Source organism: Cygnus olor, chromosome 1 (assembly GCF_009769625.2).
Source record: "Cygnus olor isolate bCygOlo1 chromosome 1, bCygOlo1.pri.v2, whole genome shotgun sequence".
Classification (NCBI taxonomy): Eukaryota; Metazoa; Chordata; class Aves; order Anseriformes; family Anatidae; genus Cygnus; species Cygnus olor.
Window position 1 is genome coordinate 133,665,565 of NC_049169.1, and position 22,951 is coordinate 133,688,515.

Sequence of the window (22,951 nt, forward strand, 5' to 3'; positions counted from 1 at the left end):
ATTCTCTGATAAAGAGTCCCTCTCCTGCTTTCTTGTGGGCCCCCTTTAGGTACTGGAAAGCCACTCTGAGGTCTCCCTGGAGCCTTCTCTTCCTCAGGCTGAACAACCCCAACTCCGTCAGCCTGTCTTCACAGGAGAGGTGCCCTGGTACTCCATGGGCTGCAGGGGGAAAAACTGCTTCACCATGGTCCTCTCCACAGGCCACAGGGGAAATTCTGCTCCAGCACCTGAACCACCTCCTGCCCTCCTTCTGCACTGACCTTGGTATCTGCAAGGCTGTTTCTCCCTCCTCAGTCTCCCAGATGCTGTTGTGCAGAAGTTTTTTCCCTTTCTTAACTCTGCTCTCACAGAGGCACAAACAACATCACTTACTGGCCTGGCTCTGGGCAGTTTCAGGACCTTTTGGAGCTGGCTGGAACTGGCCCTTATCAAACATGGGACAGCTCCTGGATTCTTCTCACAGAGGCCACCCCTGCAGCCCCCCACTACCAAAACCTTGCCACGTAGACCCAATACAGCAGCCCAGGATACAGTTGGTTTCTGATCTGCAAACACACATTGCTGGCTCATATTGAGCTTCTCATCAAGTGACATCCCCAAATCTTTCTCATCAGGGCTGCTCTCAATCCATTCTCTGTCCAGCTAGTATTTGTGCTAGGGATTGCCCTGGCCCACCTTACCTTACCCTTGGTATTGTAGAACTCTCCTGCTGACCCATGACCTTTCTTCAGGCTCTAGGCATCCATCACTGACACTGGCATCAAACTGGGATGAACAAGATGGGTTGAAGTTCCCCTTCCCTGGCAACTCTAGTTTAAAGCCCTCTTTACCAGCTTGGCAAGCCTATGACCAAAGATGCTCTTCCCCTTCTCTGGCAGAAGGACCCTAGCAGTCCCCAGTGGACCAGGTTTCTCAAAGCAAATACCGTGGTCTAAGTAGCTGAACCCCTGCTTGACACTTTCAATCCCCTTCCCTTTGACTGGGAGGACTGATGAAAAAACTACCTGCACTCCTGAGTCTTTTACTGCTGCTCCCAGGGCTCTGTAATATCTCTTGATATTCCTCAGACTGCTCCTGGCTGCATTATGTGAAACAACAGCTGTGGATAATAGTCGTTAGACTTTACAAAGCTTTGTAGTCTCTTCATGACATCCCTGATGTGGGCCTTCCAGTAAGCGGCAAACTTCTCTTGGGAGTGGATCAGGTCAGTAGATAGGTGCCTCCATACCTCTGAGAAGCAAGTCACCTACCACTATCACCCATTCCCTTTTCTTATTTGGACTGGTTGTCGTGCAGGAAGCACAACTGTCTTACTCAGCTCCACTCTCCCTGCAACAGGTCTTTTCTTTTCAGTCAGTAGAGGGGTGAAGCGGTTCTGTAAGGGTACCTCAGGCTTTGGGGGAAAACTCTTCCTCCTGGTGGTCCTTGCTGTAGCCAGCTTCCACTCTCTGGTGCTATTGGTCCCCCTCCATTCTGCGAGTGCTGATGAGGGAGTTTTGGGCTGTTTTGCTGTGGGTCTCCTGCAGACAGTGCTATATGTCTAGCTCCTGTTAGGCAGGAATCTTTCCTTGTTTTTACAATTATATGGCTGTGTTTCCTTCTAAGCTCCAAAACAGTACATAGACTATTTTAGATATTTAACTTTTTCTGTGGTAACCCAATTGGCTGTTCAGCAGTCCTTTAGGATGGCACTGTCTTGAGATGTATTCAATACCTGCTATTGATTTAGGTCACTCCAGCAAAAGTGCTTTGGAGGATCCTCTATGCTTCATGTTGAGCTGATCTCTGAGCAGCTTATTGATGCTGAATGCAGCACTGACTTTGCATGTCTGCCAGCAGAAACATGACTCTAAGCAGAAGCAGGTGGCACTAATTACAGGCAGTGCGGTAGAAACTTGATACTTGGGCATATACCTGAGTACATCTGAAACTGTAGCCCACAGGTAATATTTTTCTATCTAGGTGTTTTCTGATACTTCCAGTCATTTGAGTGAGATTGCTACAGAGTTTGTGAGATTGTTGTTGCGTCATTCAGTGAATATCTTGATTTAAATCATTTATTCAAGGGACAAACAAATACTTTATAGAGGAAGCAGCTGCTGTCTAACAGTCAGTTCTGCCTTTATTGTAAAGACTGCACCATTCATGAAATATATATGCAGTAGGTCAAAATGGTCAAAACAATTTATTATGTCAAGAGTGCTCTTTTAATGTCATACATGACATAACTCAAAACCAACCAAACAAAAAGCAAGATGTTTTCCAAATTGGCTGCTAAGCTTCAGTGACAGCTATCCAAAGAAAAGGAAACTCATTGTGGCTCTATGGTTCTTGATGTTAGCACAGGGCTCATAATCCCTGAAACCCAGGCCATGGATATGTAGCTCCACATTCAAAATAGAGTTCAAAATTAATGTTTATACAAATTTTGTGCAAAAATGCTCTTTACAGTGAAAAAAGGTTGGAAAGATAATTTTGGTTGTCAGTGATTTCTTTAAAACTTTTGGTTTCACACTTAGATACCTAAGAAGTAAGGGATTATAACAGACACTTTTCCATATACTCTAAGAGTAGCCTTTTAGAAATATGTTTCAGAAATATGCAAAAAATCCCCTTTGAAGACCAAGCTTTTCTCTGTCAGTTCAAGACTAAGTCTTCTGTCTTACTTTTCTTCCACATGAGGGTTTGTAGACATACTCTCTATAGGTGAATTGTTCCCACAAGCTATTCTCCAATCTCATTTGGAGATCAAACACCTGCTTCCAGTTACTCTCTATCCCCAAGCTTGGGTTCACTTGGGTTTGTTTTGACCTCTCTAAAGAACTTTGTTAGACTTACTACTCAGGAGGCAGCTGGATCTATACTTCCAGCAGGAATTTAGTCTTAGGTTACTACCACAATATCATGCTCATGTACTTAGTCAAATACAAAACTGTGAATTAAGCTCGTGGACTATATAAGCCAACCGGGGTTGACCCCATCACAGCTGTGCCCTCTCTGAGAGGACAGCCTCCCAGGGCCTGCACAGGGTGGGCAGTGCTGACGATGAGACCCTCAACAGTTCCAGGCATGGCAAGTGATGAGCTAGGGCTTGGGGCAGCCTTGGACTCGAGCTTGGGACAAAAGGAGGTGTCTGTCTGAGGGTCCATCCAGGAGATAAGCTACCTGCTGAGTAGAGCCAAGGTCCTTCCAGGAGGCAGGGTTATAGACAGGGCTGGAGACCACCATGCCAGGCACACAGTTGAGGCAGGGACTGACAGTCCAGGACTGGGCTGTAACAGCTTTTGGTCCTGTGGGAAGAGGGAGGGGACCAGAAGAGGCTGGGCAGGGGCAGTGGGGCCTGGTAGCACTCTCAGGGCCCTGATGATATAAGAATACAAGTACAAGGTCCGTAAATGCGTAGGTATACGTGCTTTATGAGGCAGAGACCTAGATATGACACTCAAGTAAATCAGTAAACACCCTAGGGAGTCAACTAAACTGACTACTAAGAAACACCATGGACAAAGTCTCATTACTCTGGTAACTAGGTGTGTAGCTGAGAGAGAAGTCTTTCTGGCTGCATAACAGTATTCCTTCTTTGGACACTAGATATTTGTGCCAGATGTTTTTCCTAAATAACATTTGTTTTCCCATAGTCTATTAATCTTAATCTTAATTTCAGCTGTGTGAAGCATGCTTTCATGCATTAGTTGACTCTAGGTGTCTCTTTGAGTCATATTATAGCGTGGGAAAGTCTCTCTTGTTAAACTTCTCTGCAGTGATGAGGATGTTAATGACGAACTAGAGCTCTGGTGATCATTCTACACATATGTCCATGGAGTCGTCGTTATTTTCTAGTGAAACAAGTGTTTTAACACACGTGAAGCAGACCAGAGTAGGAAGAAATAACTTGCTGCCTATGCTACCTTACCTACAAGGAAAGTTGAGGAGGAAACTGAAGAACAAATTCTTACTCAAGATTAAAGGAATTTCATCTGATCTTCCATATTTCATATACAGTTCCTAATTACTTACTGAGACATAGTTTCTTGGCATTACTTATTGTGCTGGGTCTGGCTGGGATGGAGTTAACTTTCCCTGCAGCAGCACATACAGCGCTGTGCACTTGTAGCTAGAACAGCACTGGTGTCACACCAGTGTTGTGTCTATTGCTGAGCAGTGCTGGCACAGCATCAGAACTCCCTCCAACCTCCCAAGAGCCAGCAGGCTGGGGGTGGGCAAGAGGTGGGGAGGGGACATCACCAGAGAAGCTGACCTAAACAAACCTAAGGGATATTCCATGCTCTGTGATGTCACACTCAGCAGTAAAAGGTGGAAAAGGGGAAGGAGAGGGGGGCTCTCGTTATGAAGATGTCTGTCCTCCCAAACAACTGCTATGCATATTGAGGCCCTGCTTCCTGGGACATGGTAAAACATCGGTCGTTGATGGGAAGTAGAGAGTAACTTATTTTCTCTGTCTCCATGCTTCCATGTGGCTTTTTGTGTGTGTGTGTGTGTTTTTTTTTTCTCCTTCTTCCTTTTGCATTTAATTAAATTACTCTCATCTCAAACCATGAGTTTTTTTTTTTTTTTTTTTCTTTTTCTTTCCAGCATACTTCTTCTCCTCTTCTCCTAAAGAGGAGGAGTGAGAGAGTGGTTGTGGTGGAGTTCAGCTACCCAGCAAGGTAAAAACCACCACACTTATGCAGTCAGAAACTCTGAGCATGCCTACTGAATCAGAGTGTGTAGGTAAGTGAAATAATAAGAATGGCTGTTTTGTAAATCACTCTCAAACTTCACTGTATATTAAGCATAAAATCTGTTCAGTCATTTACTGCTTGAACAGATATTTAGGACTGTTGGTGGCAGATAAGTTGGATTTTGTGATTGCCAGTGGCAGCTAACAAGACAACTACACATCTAAGTCCACTTTGTAAATCTTGCCCTTTGTGCCTTTCTAGCTCTTCTACATTGCCAGTAAAACAGTAACTACTGTCATGAATCCAATTTATAATCAATCTAGTGGTGCAGGTTTGCTTGAATGAACAAGGAGGCTACTTTTAATGTAAAGTGGAACTAAAACTAGCAGCATAAGCTTGCTGCTAAATTTCCTCAACAACTCCAATCAAATAACTACAGTTAAGAAACAACAACATTAACAACAACAACAAAATCCACAACATTTTTAAAAAGGCATTTGAAACCAGTTGGAGTGCACAGATGTTGAAGTCATACAAGGGTGATCATCTGGAACTTAGGCATTGAAGTTTAAAAGTGTAAAACCCTTTTGCTCTGAGTGATTACTGAACAGGGCATCTGGCTCATGAAAGAAAAGTTTAATTTTATATAGTATAAATGACAAAACGGATTGCTATTAATTAGCCATGTTGTTACTGAAGTGGCTTTATTTATAGAGTACAGTTCTTCTGTACACTCTTTGAGAAGCACTAAACACAGAACAAATAATATAATCTCTTCCCAAATAAATGGCTCACTGCAAATATTGGAGCCAAGAGAACATCCTCACTTTATCTGCAATTAGGAACTAATCCTATCTGGCACTGGTTGAAGGGAAAACTGATGTAACTTTTCTTTAGGTTTTCAAGGTCAACTACTGCAGCTCTTCACCTTAAAAACCAGTCTGAAATACAGCACTTGGCATAGGAGGAGATATATGGGTGAATAACTTCCCATTTCTAAATTTCAGTTTTCATTAGTCTCTGCTTGTCTGTTCCTTATGCTTTGCTCTTCCTCCTTCCCATTCCTGAGAATGGAGTTATTTTTGTGGCCGTTCTCTAATTGAAATTAGTTGTATTAATTACACAGATGGCAAAACACTGTGTACCTGAGCTAAGTCTTATAAAGATGGCTCACTTTTGGAGTTATAGGTGTTACAGGAATAAAGAGACCACGAGGTACTCTTCATTTTCTATTTAGTCCTAATCTATTAATTATTCTTGTGCTGAGAGGAAAAAAAAAAAAAAGGTTATGTGCTATTAGAATTATGATGTCTGCAGATAAAATCAGAGGTGGCATCCTTCCATATAACCACATCTAATGGCTTTTTCTTCTGTGAATTTTATTTAAAATTCATATACATTTTGACATCCACGTATTCCAATGATTATGATATTTGTGCTTATGATTTCTGGGTATGCCCTACATCTATTTATGTCTGTCACTGTTCCAAAGAATTTTGACCTCAAAAATAGGAAAACAAAGCAGCAGAAAATCCTATCTTTTGTTAATAAATACCTTATCGCTTTAGCCAGCAAGCTAATTAGAAACATTTGCAGAATACAGAATAGAATGCATAGGATTTTAAAGTCATAATTTTATGGTTATTTTAATCACTGACATAGACATATCTGCTTTTTATTTTCACAAATGGTAAAAAAAAATAAAAAAATCTTGGGAGCATTAGAATGAAAGGAAGGAGAAAAGTTTTACTGTAGTGTAAAAACAACTCACTTTTTGGGGGGATTTTTTTTTTTTTCTTTTTTTTTACTGAAGAAGTAAAAATGTTCATTAGAAACTATCTTCTGTTTTTCAAGAAGGAGGCATCAGATGCTTTCGTAACTGTATGGAGTGCAGATGCCCAGGTGTTGGCAGCAGGATGGTGCCTCTGTGAGGTGAGGCTGGAGCTGCCCTGTGCAGGACATAGCTGGTTCCAGATGGCTCCAGTGACCCCATTGCAGGGCCCAGCTGGGCCTGGCAGTCACCCTGGGGCACTTAGGGGAAACCCATTTGAGAAAGGGCAAAAAAACAGTGTGGCAATGTGTGAGAGAGAGGTGTGCAGGGAAGCAAAGTGAGAGAACCAGCCCTGCAGACACCAAGCTCAGTGCAGAAGGAGGGCAGGAGGTGCTCCAGGTGCCAGAGCAGAAGTTCCCCTGTGGCCTGTGGAGAGGCCCCTGGTGAAACAGGCTGTCCCCTGGCACCCTGTGGAAGACCCCATACCAGTGCAGGTTGATGTACCCTGAAGGAAGCTGCATCTCATGGAGGGCACGTGCAGGATCATGATCCTGGCAGGAACCGTGGCTCATGGAGAGGAGCCCATGCTGGAGTAAGGGGAAGTGGGGAGGAAGGAGCAGTAGAGAGGAGTAGCTATGGACTGACACCTCTCCACACCCCTTATTGTGGGAGGAGGCAGAGGAGTTGGCAATGATAAATGATGGGCTCATCAAGCTGAGCCTGGGAAGGGGAAGAAGGGGTGTGGAGGGAAGATGTTCTTAGTTTTATCTTTTTTTTTTTTTTTTTTGCCAACCTACTCTACATTTAACTGGCAATAAATTCAATTCAATTCAATTATTTTTCCCCAAGTTGAGCCTCTTTTGCCCATTATGGTAACTCGTATGTGACCTCCCTGTCTTTGTCTCAACCCATGAGCTTTTTCATCCTATTCTCTCCTCCCCTCCTGTTGAGGAGGGGGAATGAGAGAGCATCTGCCAGTCAGCTCCAGTCAACCCACCACAGTAGCAGAAGCTATTTTTAAAAAAAAAAAAAAAAAAAAAAAAAAAAAAAAAAAGGAGGCATCTACAATGAAATACTTGAAACAGAAAATACCTTCATATAGTTGAAAGCATAATTTTATGTGAAGGTGATTTCTGTTACTATCATGGGACACAATATTTGATACTAAGTTTTACATATGCAAACTCTCAATCTGTTCAGATCGTTAATTGGAAGAATGCTTTTTCTGCCACCATGGTTAATTCACAGGCACAAAATTTTGGAGAATTTATTTTTTTGATGAAGATTTATGCCTATATTCTGTGAGTATCAGTTTGTATTCATACAACTTTGTTCTCCTACAACCTTGTTCTCCTAATCTCTACATTCTCTATGCAAGGACTTATTCTTGAAATGGCTTGTAACCATGGCTAATCAAACTAATGAGTTTAGTTAGTAGGTGTTATCCTTTGAGGACTTTCTTAGACTGCTTGGTAGTGATGTTAAGAAGCCACCCAAAAATATGATATGAGAAATATGGACTTTTATTTAAGCCACACATTTAAAAAAAAAAAAGTTGTAGTCCTACTCTAAGGTTTCTTTACATTGCTTTATACTGCTTTTGCTATGTAAAATCTGAAAAAGTTGAAAAGCACATAGCACGTTTCATAGTTACAAAAATGTCTATCCTGACCAAAAGATCACTCTTGACAACTTTTCTAAGAATAGTCCACAGACTGGTGGTCCTTCAGGATTACATGCTCGTGAGGCTGAACAAAACTGTGCTCATATTTCCCACATCCTTTATGGGAAATATTTAACAACATCTAACCTCTCAGACATCTCTGACAGGCTTTATTAAAACTGACTTATGTGGATGGCAATGTGGAGGTAAATGCCTTTCTTCTGAGTGGGGTGCACTCCCCTGTATCTGCCTGGGTCACTTGTTAAGGGAACTATAGGTTAATCTGTGATGCCTGAAGAATTTAAGATCCACAAGATGTGAACAGTCCTGGAAAATGGGAATAAAGGGGACCTAAGCACTCATACAGCATAAGCATAAGCTAAATTTTGAGGTGCTGCATCACAGTTCAGATACTTATCTGCATCACGTGTAATTCAGGTGACAACTTCAGCTTTATTGTATTTTACAGTGTTCTCAGATACTTACCTTACAGTTTTAATACTACACTTAGTTTTGTCTCAAGCATTTTTACATTAAAAATCTTAAGTGCATAGTATACTTTCAAAAATGTCTTCCAATAATATTAGACACTCACATGTCTGTCAATATAGCCTCTCTTCTTTTACAGGAAAACCAATACAAATGATGTTTATCTTAAGTGTGAAACATAAGCAAAAATATTTTGATCAATGTTTCCACCATGGTAGAGTGGAGGATGTTTATCATTATAATTCATGAGGGGCAGGTTGTTTCCTGGTATTGAGTGCTTGTCAATTCTTTCCACGAGAGGTCAGTGAGTCTCAAACACTGAAAATATGCTTATAATAATGGCTGTGATTAAGAACTGCACAGAATGAAGGGCTAAATTCATTTGCATACAGTTTAGTTAGATTCAGTATCCACTCACCTGTGCAAAACTATAAAATACACGTTGTTATTTGTTTTAAGTAAGCTTGCATAATATCCTGTGTATGTGACAGATGCTGTGTGTAAAAAAAAACAGGTTTGACCAACTGAAATCTATTTGTTGAATTGTCTTGTGTACCTAGCAAGGCTGTAATTCCTTCAACAGAACTGCACAGCACAGAGGTGGAAGGAGCTCACTCTCTCTCTTCCAAATTGGCCATACTGCAGTTGCAGCACAAGCTGTGCAGAAAACTGCTCCCTTGGCTGCTTATCGAGGTGACAAGACTGTACCAGGACCTGCCACCTGTGGTTCCCTGCAAGTACATTGGGAAGTGAGCTGTATGAGGTTTACTGCTGCTGGAACAAGAATAACTGGAAGCTAAACTGTGATTTTGGTCACTGTCTGCAGTTTGTAACAAACAGAAAATTGAGCCATATGCATTTAAAGAGTCAAAGACTGACTTTGAAGTTAAGATCCTATTCAGATGAAAGACATTCACACCTCTGTAGGTGTTACATTGCTTGGTCTGTCTTGACTGCAGAGTGAACAAGACAGAAATCTATTGATTTAGGAAATGAAGGCTATTTCCACAGCCAAAGGGTGTGAGAATTTATTTTTATGTGAAAGGTCCCATTCTCAGGAAAGCAGCAAAATCTGTAAAAAGATGTTTATGGAGTACATTACCATTGTCTCCTGTGAATATTGGCTTGATATTCAGTGGTTTAAAATCTAAGTTTTGTATAGGCTATTTCAAAGGATTTCACAAAAAGTCATTGAGAGAAGCAAATCTACAAATGTAATGCAATTTATATACAGAACTTTTGAAATTGTCTACAACTCTACTGGGGGGGGAGGAAGGGGGGGGAGGAGGGGGGAAGGGGGAATGAGGTGGAACAAGAAATCAATAGGGTTGAAAAATATTTAATGGATCTTGAAACTGTGTTTAATTGAACACAGAAGAACAATACAGAAGATCCCTGTACCGCATCTTTTATGCTCTTTGTTTGAAACTTTGTAACTAAGAGATAAATTATTTTAGTTGTTTCAGTTGTGGGGGAACTGGAGAAGTTTACATATCACATGATAAAGAGAAATCCTGGTATACATGGCCCATCTCTTCCTGAGAAACTGTAACATTCAAAGTCAAATGAAATACTCAGAAGTATTAGTTGTTATAGAGAATTGTGGTAAGACTAGTTGTTTCTCATAGTCTTTTTTTTTTTTTTTTTTTTTTTTTTTTTTCTTTTAGGCATAGTTTATCAGAGCATGGAACAACAATTTCCTAAACTCTAGAACTTCTAATATTTGACACTGGCATTATTCTGAACCAAAAGGCATTCACCACATAGAATAAAAATTGTCCTGGAAAACTGGAAACCTGAGGAGTTTTTCACAATTCTTTTGTGGGGCCTCTGAAATATCCAGCTATAAAGTTTTTTTCTTATTTGAGAAGGAAACATTGTTTCACAAATAAATTATGAATAATAAAAATCTATGCCAGAAAAGGCCTGTATCTCCTGGCCTCTCACTGGTACTGTGACACTATTTATTTGTGCTAAAATTTTCATGAACAGGTCAAAATTCTTCATACCACATAGCTGGTTGTTCTTAAACAGAGAAATCCTCTACTGTCATACATGATTCACAGTGAAAAAAATCGAACAGATACAGTAGAATAATAAAATTGTGAATGAACCTCATTTTGGCCTTCAGATTTGAGAGCCATAGGTTTTTCTCCATCTACTTCTGCAGACTTGCTTAGTCCTGGAGTATACTTCTACAACCAGCTAATTAACCACAGAGGAATACAATATTGACTCAGAACCAGCAGTAAACAGTAGGTTCATTCTACAAAAAGTTATAGCCTGACCAAAGGTTGAAAGGCAGCACTTCCCCTTGTCAAATTTCAAGTACTTCCCATCTACTGCAACCAGTATCCCTCACAGAATGGCTTTTAATGACACTAAGGTACCTGGGATGTGATAATTTACTGGTACTTACACTACTGTTATTTTTTACTTTACTACCTAAAAAGGTGTGATGTTTAAAATAGATGTTGTATTCTGAGTTCACCAAGCCAACACTGAGCTGACCAGTGCAGCTGGTATTCTAAAGGGAAGGGATGCCATCCAGAGGGATGCTGACATGCTTGAAGAGGGAGCCCGTGAAGTAAAGGGAACCCTCTTGAAGTCAAAGTGGAGGGAGGTGATTCTCTCCCTCTACTCTGCTCTCATGAGACCCCACCTGGAGTGCTGTGTCCATCTCTGAGGCCCGAGCACAAGAGAGACATAGTCCTCTTAGAGCAGGTCCAGTGGAGGGCCATGAAAATAATCAGATCTCTGGAATATCTGTTTTACGAAGGGAGACTGATAGAATTGATGTTTGCTAAGGCAAACACCAATGACACAGGCCTCCAAGGCTTGTATTCTGACAGCTTCCCAGCACTTTGATCCCAGGTTACTCGGCTGAACTGTTGCAGAGCTGTCCTTAGCACAGGCAGACAGAAACTGAGGAGAGGGGAAGAGTTGCAGAACCAAATGACACAGTCATGGCCCTGACACAGATCTCACAAGGCAATACCAAGAAAATGTCACCAGTCTTGCCTTTTTCACCCTTGAACAGTACTCGTGATTTCTCTCAACATCTTTGTACATTTAAGCAACTCACAGACCCCCCCACATTTTCACAAAATAAATAATTTTCTCAGATATAGCACAAAGGGCTGAAGGAAGATTCAAGGCAGAGTGCTTTGCAGTACAAACATGGCCAATTTGCTTTACACAAGACTAGATTTAACGAACATGGATGAAAATCAGTTCTTGACACTTGATTTTAGGGTCATGGATCAGTCCTTTTCTATTTAGCAGAATTGGCTAGTTCTTCCTCTTTGGCATATGAGTTGGCATGAAACTAGGAAGACCTTGGAATCAACGCTGCCTGTACTCCTACAGAAGATTTTCATAATTGATTTTGTTTTGAAGAAATGTTTTAAATTAAAAAAAAAAACCAAACTGATTCATCAGAAAATTCATCCCAGATGAAATTTTGACTCCTTTAACAACTGCACACCTTCAGTAACATCTGAAGTTAGTCGTTTATCTATAGTTATATCAGCACAGTAAAACTTCCCAACTCATGCACTTTCTTTAATTCATCTGATTCTATTAGTTCACTATGCTATTTTAAATCCGTATCCTAATACGAGCACATCTAGATCGTTCTCCTTCTTGCAAGTTCAAAGGCCTAAGTGGAAATTGTATTGATGGTGTAATTATATTCTCTTGGCCAGGTTGTATCAGATAAAATATGTGATCATAAAATTAAAACATGTGAATTACATGATGTGTATTACAAGGGCACTAGCCATTTTAATTACATTATTATTACATGTCTGGGGCAGAACTACTTTCTGATGGATACTCTTAAAGCATAAATAGAAAGATCAGTCTTTGAGGCCACAAAAACCTACTGTGTTCCAGAATAGATTATTTGAAAAGAATAGAATAAAGTTTTTTTTTTTTTTTTTTTTCCCTAAGTCTTCAATCAACTTAAAGTTTATGGACACAGAGAGTAGAAGTTCCTTCATATTTCTGACTGTGAGAATTCAAATCATCTCTGATTCTTAATTTTCAGTCTGTCAGAATATGACTGGAGAGAGTTTGAAGAGAGAGGTGTTTTGTTTAGTAGTCATGGATTTTCTGCCATGAGTTTGTCCAGTCATAAAGAATTTGCTTCCTCAACATCCCGTGCTATAAATGTAACTTTTTATTGTATGAAGAAATCATACTTTTTCTTGTTTTAAACCTGAAATCAGACAGTTTTATTCAATATTCAATATTTGATTAGAAAAGACAGACATGTTTTCCACATTGACTGTTTTCTCCATGCCACTTACCATACGGTACTCTAAGTGCTCAATATTGTTTTTCTTTTATTCCCATTGAGATTACAAATAAAAGATTTAATGGAAATAGGTCAAAATCAGGAACTTCTGAAATCTCAATTTTATTCTTAGTTCTTTTCTCTTCATACTTTTAAGGGATGTATACCTTCAAACTTCTTTCATTCAGCCATCATACACATAGCTCCCCTTACCCCCTATTTTTTTTTTCTTCTTCAACATTATGAATTATGTTATGATGCATGTCATAAACCTATATTGAAGTTTGGCAACTAAGGACCTCTTCTTCTATATCCCAGGAGAATGTTGTACTAAAAGCATAATAACCATGGCAATCAAAACTCTGCAGTCATTCCTTCTCATAAAGACTCTATATGTTTGCCAGGTAACTTGGGACATATATAAGAGAAACTCACAAAGCATCTGTGGTGACCAATGACTTTTAAGAAGATAACAGAGATTGTTCATTTCTGTCTAGTAGTTAATGAAACCAACACTAGAGTAAACTTTAAATTATTTTATTCCATAATATTTTACAGATGACTGTTATTTAATACATCATATTTTGACAGAAAAATAATATGTGTAAAACAAAGCCAAGAACAAACAGATTAATGAAATCCCTTATATAATGACAATTCAAGTAATTTTTTTCCCCAAGATCATTCAATTTACTTTCTAGTGATTTGACTTGCCTCTGGTTAAAAGTTTTTCCAATCATCCTAAATTTAATCTACCACTTCAGTGTTTGTTTAATCATTCATCAGTTAAAGTTTATAAGGTACCTCCCCATTTAATGAATATCAAACAACACTTAGTCATTGAGCGATACTGCCTAAAGATCAGCATGCCTTTTTTTTTTTTTTTTTTTTCCTTTCTAGCTCCTCTAGAATGATACTTTTGATGTTATTGCCATTAACTATAAAATCTTCAGTAATTAGTTTTCGTTTTAACTAAGCCTTATTGAACTTGGACTCCACGGTTAACTTTTTCAGATATCTGTAAAAGTTAAATGAATCTTTTATTTCTTGGGAGCAAATCATATATAAAATAAACAATTTTAATCTGTCTTTTAACTTGAATCAACAGTATATGTGAGAGACATAAAAATAGGGATGTAGAAAGAAAGGAGACAGAAATCTGAACCAGACCAATGATGTGGTTGGTTAATGATGTTGTAGGGATAGAGTATTCCTAGGTGTCTGTAGGAACATTTGTTTTTGTGTTTCCCTTCATGTTGATGAATCAGGTATTCATGCAGCTATAATGAGAATATGGAGTGCCTTTTAAACTAGCTTTGTGGACAAAGCAAACAGGACTACATGCATTTAACAGTTAATGTAAGAAAAGGGTAAGAGATTTGTTATCTGTTAGACTTTAGTACATTAAAAGGGAGATCTTTGTAGTGCAGATAGACAGCAGATAGACAGAGTGAACCATTTACAAATGCTGACTTGAGCTTCAGCAGCAATGAGCAGCTCCTGCTCTCACTATTGCATTATAATTAGCACTCCTTGAAATAGTTCACCAGAGATTTGAAGCTAAACTCTGTACTTCTTCCCTGGCCTAGTTTAGATAGCTTTTCAAGCCAGTGATGGGGAGAGGTTAATGCAGAAGATTCTACTCATTAGGAATGTTAAAAATATGAATGGGTATTTTGTTGTACCCATTGTGTCCATGAAGCATTACATTCAGACTCGTCTATTTCAAAGAATGAAAATAAAATTTTCAAAGAATGATTTTTTTTGGTTGCTTGGGTTTGGGGGTATCAGTTTATATGTGACGTCCTGATCTTTCACTGTCATGAATATAGGATATTATTCACAAATAATACCAACTGGATTATTCTGTAAAAAATTTCATGCCATCAAAATGATCTGTGTTCTTATATAAAAATAAAGAACTGATTACAGCAAAAATGACAGCTAAAATCAAGGAAAAAACTTCTGGGATGTACTAGGGACAAAAATTGAAAAATAAGAAGGCCTACATTTGCTCTTTTAACTGTCATGTGGCTCTTCAGACGGATGGAAGATTTTCTGGAGATTCCAATTCTCTTTAAAAATGTCTCCTTCTGTTCAACTGGTATGGTTGCTCAAAACGTAAGAAAAAAATCTATTTTCCTCTTTGGATCATATATAAAGAAGACCTGAAATTTCCTATTAGTTTCTATTGATTCATCCTGCATATTGGACATAGCAGGAATACATATCTCACTGCCAAGGCCCGGAAGGGGCTAGCACTCCTTAAGACCGGTAGCATCAGGGGCTCCCAATGGCAGGGCTCAGGTGCCCTGGCTGCCCGTCACGTCCTACCACCCTGGAAGGAGGCTCTACTACCACAGGAGCAGGCAGACAGGCACCCGGGCAGCCCCAGCTCTCTGTCACTATATACCTGCCTGGGGACAGGGCTGGGCAGAGACTGGGCCAGGACAAGTGCCAGTGCACGGGCCTGTCTGGGCAAGGGCCATGGCCAAGCAGGGCAGAGCTGTAGGCAGCTGGAGCCCAAGAGAAGCTTAAAACCTAGCTATTTATGGTGACATTTTCTGTTTAAGTTTGCATAGCAGTGAAAATTTTACTTCTTTTTCAACTTATGATTTCAAAATTCTTACAGCAGTGAACAGTTAGCTCATTAAAAATGTCTTATAGCAGTGAACAGTTTGGCTTTTACTCAAAACTAACTTTTTGTTAAGTGTTTATCACGGTTAACCTCAAAATGAGGAGTTGCGAGCTCCAAGATGATATTATCTTTCCCTCACCCTGCACTGCCATCTAAAGCAGTGATAAGTGTTAATTGGGAGGAATTTCTTATCAGTTCTCAGGGAAACATATCACTTAGGAATCAGATTATTTCCAAAAGAAGGCCTTCCCCATCAGCACTGGGGGACTTTCCCTCCAGCACGGAAGGGTAGTCTCCATATTATTTTGAAACATTCGTTTGTATAAATGTGCTTTCGGTGTTAGCCGAAAAAGGCATTGAGACCTAAAATAAACACTATTGTTTGACTGGAAAGAGAGTTCAGATTATTTAAAACAAATAAATCTCTGCTCTTAGACTCAGACTGTAAATTAGTATGTCTAGAACTGACCTTATTTACAAAGATGGAAAAAAGTTGATGAGATATAAATAATTTGAAAACCTTTCTGTAACCTTCCCCTCCCAGCTCCTGCTGCATCCCTAGCCTGCTTGCTAGCAGGACAGAGCGAGAAGCTGAAAAGTCCTTGGCTTGGTGTAAGCACTGCTCCACAACAACTAAAACATCAGCATGTTATCAGCGCTCTTCTCATCCTAATCCAAAACATAGCACCCTACCAGCTACTAGGAGGAAAATTAACTCTGTCCTAACTGAAACCAGGACAATCCTAGTGTTATAAACAGGTATATCACTTTAGGAAAGAGAGTGGAAGTGAAAGGGTGTAGGAGACTCATAATATTAAGTAGGGGCAACGCTGAGACTTCATGGTACTATAAAAGCATAATCCATATAGCAAACAGGATGATAGGTTAATGCCAGGCTAAAACACACAAGGCCACTACAATCACAATTTGAGAAAGACAGATGCCTTTTGTAGACTGTTGCATGTCTTTCTCTCTCCCTCTCCTTTCCTATTCTATCCCACAAGAGAACAAGAAAGACATGTCACTTCTAAAACTCAGCTTTATTTTCAGAATTTAAGTAGGAGGGGTGGGTTCAGAAGTGAATTATCTTCTTTTCTGTTTTTCTTCTATGAGGATTGTAGAACTGACTTATCAACCATTAGCAACCAAGATAATGATTCAGCTATTCAGACAGTATTTGACAAAAGCCATCCAGTTCCCCACAACACCCCTTTACAAGAGGGTTTCCGCTATTTATTTGGAAAAAAAATAATACTTAGTTCCCAGCTATTTCATTGAAACAAAACAAACAAACAAATACCACCCCCCTCACCTTCCCCCCCTCCCCTTCTCCCCCGCCCCCCAAAGCTGCTTTTATATGAGAGAACAGTTTCTGGAACTGTTATCTGGAACTAGTTCACCTTTTTCATTTGCAACAGCATTAAATACTAGAAAAAGGTCAGAAGCTTTTTTTTTTTTCTTCCTTTCCTTCATGTTTTTTCAATATTGTATTTACTAGATAGTGTTACCTGAAAACATTCTGAAACAAAGATGTCAAGGGAAAACAACAACAAAAAGCCACCCAAAAATAAAAAGAAAGAAAAAAATCACAACAACAACAACAACAACAACAAATTATTATTACATCTCTCTCTGTTAGTTTCTTGTTTAATAGAGCCCTAATGGCTCTTTCAAAGAGTGCTTTTGCCTTTTCAGAGCCCCTATGGCTTCAAAGAGCAATACTGCATATCAAGATTAACCCAGATGTAAGTCTTAAAACCTTGGTGTGATGTAGTATGTGTGATTCCCAGTGAGAGCATTTTGATGGAGTCTCTACCAAAGTCAATGCCAGTGATTACTTCTGACTTCTCCCATCTTCAGTGTAGTCTAATTCTTGGGTCTCCCTAATTAGTGAAATATAGTGCTGGCAGGACAGCTACTGTACATCCTTTACTTGCTTGATTTTGAGCTTTTTGACCAAAGGACCTGTCCTATATATATTTTTGGAAAGTAGTGTATAAGGCTATATAAGTGACAGAGCTGGTCAAGACATCTAATGAAACAATTAATTGACAGAAATGTTCTTAATTCTGAAATCAGATCTCACTAAGAAATGGAAGAGTGAAAGAGTCATGCATTAATTTCTGGTTTATTGATTTTAATTTTTCCTTCCTCTTTCTCACTACTTGCAAGCTTTCAGTAACACAATAGAGAGAAAGCAAGCAGAATAAGAAATACTGAATATTTGTATTGAAAATAAGTTTTTTCAAATATTGTCATATAGAGATTTCTCTGTGATGTTAGAAATTATTTTCATAAGATTTTTGTTGTTGTTTCCCCTACACTACTTAATTATGAAATAATAATTTTTACTCATCAAAATAAATCCTAAGAAGGTAGAAAAAGAGTCATAATATAATTACAGATGCACCTGCTTTCATGGTACAACTGTAAACATTCAAAATATTTTAGACATAAAGCAAATGGGTTTCTTTGCACTGACTGGCCTTTAAATCTTTTCAGCACTGAAAATATAAATAAGTACTACACTGTGTATGCAGAATATTGCACCAAATGAGTATGTGATATGTTTTCTCTCTAGCTGCAACTTCCCTGTCCTGAATTGGTTTTGCTTTTTCTCTAGATTTCAATATGTACATTAAAAAAGCCTACACAGCATATAATGGTGATAGGATAGGATGGACACAAACTAAAACACAGGAAGTTACATCTGAATATGAGGAAACATTTCTTTACTGTGGGGATGATAGAGCACTGAAACAGATTGCCCAGAGATGCTGTGGAGTCTTCTTCTCTGGAGATATTCAAAACCTGCCTGGATGCCATTCCGTGCAATGTGTTCTGGGTGACCCTGCTTGAGCAGGGGGATTGGACTAAATGATCTCCAGAGGTTCTTTCCAACCTTAACCACTCTGTGACTGTGACTCAATGACTCCGTGATTACACTGTTTTTTTTTTTTTTTTTCTTAATCAGATGCTGCCTATACCTGCATGATAATTCATGAGAAGTTGCAAAAGGAAAGAACAGAGAAGTTCAGAATCATGCCAAGAACATGACAGGGAACTTTAATGCCATAGTGACATCATGTAACTTGTATGACTTGGACTCTACCTAGTTAATATCACTCTTCTGAATAATTAGAAAGTTTGCCCTAGAATGTTGAAGAGGCAGTGTTCTTCACAACAACTCAGTCAAAAATGTATCCCACTTTGTCCAGATGTAATGAGATTTTTGTTTTGTTTTGTTTTGTTTTGTTTCTGTTTTTGTTTTAAGAGTTCTGATTTGCTCAGACATATAATCATAACTTTTGACCATTACAAACTGTAGATATTTCTCACTTGTAACTGAAATCACTGAAATCTACTACTCTTCTTAATGGAAATGTTTTGATGATTGTGGGTTATAACTCCATTCAAGAATAGAAAGGCCATTACAAAATTGTCTACTCAATAAAATATTTCTTGTTCTAATTATATTAGTGTTTTTTTTCTTTTTTTTTTTTCCTCCTTTCCATAGAATTCTCATAAAAGGCATTGCTTGTGACCTTAAAAAAACAAACAAACAAAACAAACAGACATTTTTCACAGAAAACAATGATAGCTTTTAAACTTTGTTTTTATCTGAAACCTTTGCTCCTGGTGAATACTCACATAACAGATCTCTGAATCACAGAATGAGAAAATAGTTGAGATTGGAAGGAACCTTTGGAGGCCATTTGGTTCAACCTCCTTGTTCAAGCAGGGAAATTTAGACCACCTAGATGTCTGCTGGTTTTGTGAATACACTAACCTAGTTGTAAGGACTGCTTCAGTAATAACTGCTGGTGCAGTGGGCAGACTGTGCTGTAGGAGTGAGATCTTGAGAAACTTGTGCCTATCTACTATGGGAAGGCATTGACAACAGACCCAGAGAGCCTTGATGTGAAGCCTCCTCTTTCTGCAATCATTTTAAATTCTATAGTCTGAGGATATGTTGCAGATAGTCATAAAGGAACAGTAAGGATATTCTTACTAATGTCAGAAGGTGAATGAATTATAAGAATGAAAACACTCCTCATGATATGCTAGGTCATATGAGAAGATAACTTGGTAAAATACACAGGACATAACACACATGCCATTAATTAACTTGGAATATTTTTCTCTCTTTTTAGTAGGAAACCGGAAGACATATCTGTGACCATATCTATACAATAAGTTCTAATTTTAAATTTTGTTAATTAAATGTATTTAAAAGGGAATAATAAATTCTTTAGAATTGTTAATTAAATGTATTTAAAAGGGAAAAAGAAATTCTTTAGAACTTTGTAAGATGTTCTTACAAATAGTGTGTAGAAAGACATATTAGCAAAGATATGTGGAGCCTTGTTTTATATGGTCAGCTGTTTTAAACTTGATTGTAGCTCAGCCTTTTGATCTCAGTACTGGATTTTAGTACATGATGTTAACTTTATATGCTTCTGTAAGTTCTGCACTAAAACAGTTTAAGATAGTTGTTTGTTCCAGCAGGTTTTGAAAGATACTACTCATCCTTTCAACCAAAAGCTTTCCTTTATATCTTTCTCTTTTAACTTCACAAAAATATCATAATTTTGCTAGATAGTTTGGATATGTTGTGTCGTTGGTACTACGTTTGGAGGAAAAAGCAAACAGTTACTGCCTGTACCTTTAATGAGAATCTTCTTGTATAGCATCAAGACTAATATGGATGAACATGTTAGGTTGTAGGTATCCACAGAGGGCAAGCAATATCTTTTGCAAAGAACTACCATAAAAAATTCTTTGGGGAAGATACAATCTGCCTTGTACAGAAAGAAAGCCAAGTCTATTCCCAACCATTAAATGTAAGCTTTTTAGTGCGGTATTTAAAATAAATAAATAAATAAAATAAAAATCTAGAGATTAAAAAGTCATATGACACATAAATCAAAAGAACAGAAGGGGCTGAGAATGAGTTTGTAAAGAAGTAATTTTTAGCATTCACTATAATTGGTCCGCTATAGTACTTATCCATTATCTGCTTTTTCAGTTATCACCACTTTCTTTTTTTCTTTTTTTCTGGAACATGATGGATAATTGTACTTATGAATTTGAAAGTAAAATGTGGCATTTGCATAAAGAATTAATCTTTAACTCAATTTCACCTTTATGCTTTTTAGTTTCATCTTGTTAGAAAAAGGCACCTGAAAAGCAAAGTTAGTTTCTGTAAGGACATATCTTGTATTGCTATAAATCATAGGACCTTTTGACTTTTGAAAGATAGCTTCCTACTCTTTACTAGATTTCTGTCCTCTGTGTCACTGTGACAGCAACCTCAATTTGCTACTATAATGTAACTGGCTAGAGAAGCTGGCACAGTATCTTTGAGGATTCAAAATGAAGGTAGAAAATAGTACTTCAAGAATATGTTCATTATTTCTAAAGAGAATGAGGAAAGAAACCAGAAAACATACCATTTCTCGCTTTTAAATACTACAAACTGCTGTAATATGCACATCACACATTTAATCAACAATAGAAGCCCTTTTGGTGAGAGTAATTTATCATCTGATAGATATGGATTGTGATGGATGATGTGATGCAGGAAAGCCTATTTCCCTGCATGAGTCTGAAAGGTATCTGCTTGTGTGAAACATTAAGGTTGTTATTACCTAGGAGAGTTAATAAAGGATTTAGTATGGCATATGCACTCTTAGATTATGCTTTCCTTTCAAGCATTTATATAAAAAAGCACACACAAATGCGTGCCTGCTAAGTGCTCTTGTCTGTACTTTGCCAACAAAGATAGCCTTGTTTGAGGGCTTGTCCAGTTTTCCCCCAAGTACCTCTTTGTTTTCCATTGTTCACTTTCATGTGCATCACTGTATCACATACAGATTCTTCTGGTCAGTAAGAATTATTCAACTTGGATTTAACTTTTGAAAAGTAGTCCTTACATGTAAAGTTCATAGCAATCATATATCAAACTAGGTATATAGTTATATATATATATATATAAAATATATCCTAGTTATATAACAATATAACTATATATATAGTTATATATATATAGCTAGGATTGATTTAAACTAGATTCGACAGGGGAAGGGAGGGGAGCTAAAAGTGACAGAGAAGGGCTGGGGGAAGTTGTCACTGCTGTCACTGTTGAAGATAGTAGGGAAAAACCTCTGAGTTGTCCCACAGGATTGTCTGAGGGCTCCTCAAGAGAAGGTAATGATCCCGATACCCCATCCAGAATCTTCTTCTTGCATCCCTCCAGGGGTAACTGTGCCTGCTGCTTCCCTAAAGTGCCTGTATACCAATGCACGGAGCATGGGAAATAAACAGGATGAGCTCGAGATCTGTGTTCGGTCGCAGGGCCACGATCTCGTTGCAATCACAGAGACGTGGTGGGACAGCTCGCATGACTGGAACGCTGTCATGGAGGGCTATGTCCTTTTTAGGAAAGACAGGCTGGGGAAGTGGGGGAGGTGGGGTTGCCATTTATGTGAGGGAGCGATTAGAGTGTACCCAGCTCCACCTGGGGGAGGGTGAAGGACAAGTGGAGAGCTTGTGGGTGAGAATTAAGGGGTGGGCTGGTATGGGGGGACACTGTTGTGAGGGTGTATTACAGGTCACCAGATCAGGAAGAGGAGGTCGATGAGGCCTTCTACAAGCAGCTGGTAGTAGCCTCATGATCACGGGTGCTGGTCTCATAGGGGACTTCAATTGTCCAGACATCTGTTGAGTAAGCAACTCGGCCAGGCACGCGCAGTCCAAACGGTTCGTACAATGCGTTGAAGACAATTTTCTGACGCAGGTGGTGGAGGAGCTGATGAGGCGGGGGGTGCTTCTGGACCTTGTCCTTACCAACAGGGATGGGCTTGTTAGGGATGTGAAGGTTGGGGGCAGCTTGGGATGCAGCGACCATGAGATGGTGGAGTTCAAGATGGAACTTGGTGGAAGAAGTAAGGCTAAAAGCCGGATTGCTACCCTGGAATTTCAGAGAGCCAACTTTGACCTCTTCTGGGACCTGCTTGGGAGTATCTCATGGGCTAGGTTGCTAGAAGGCAAGGGTGCTTGTGAGAGCTGGGCAACATTTAAACAGCACTTCTTCCAAGCATCGGTGCATCCCTAAGAGTAGGAAATCGGGGAAGGGGGGCAGGAAACCTGCATGGATGAGCAAGGAGCTCATCGATAAGATCAAAAGGAAGAGGAAGGTCTATGAAATGTGGAAAAAGGGCCTGTCCTCTTGGGAGGAGTATAGAAGTGTTGTCAGGGCCTGCAGGGACGCGATGAGGAAGGCTAAAGCCCACCTAGAGATGAGGCTCGCAAAAGAGATAAAAGATAATAAGAAGGGTTATTTTAAGTATGTAAACAGTAAAAGGAAGACTAGGGATAATGTGGGTCCCTTGCTGAATGAGGGGGG

At 39.1% G+C, this 22,951-nt stretch overlaps 1 long non-coding RNA gene across 1 annotated transcript in view; it reads left to right on the plus strand.

Annotated features, from left to right (window-relative positions):
* The window catches only part of LOC121058537, a 256,855-nt gene extending 234,252 nt beyond the window's left edge, over positions 1–22,603 (plus strand). The window contains exon 3 of the long non-coding RNA XR_005814228.1: positions 22,272–22,603. This is a non-coding gene — a long non-coding RNA (uncharacterized LOC121058537). The remainder of the gene's footprint in view (positions 1–22,271) is intronic.
* The last annotated feature ends 348 nt before the right edge of the window (positions 22,604–22,951 follow it).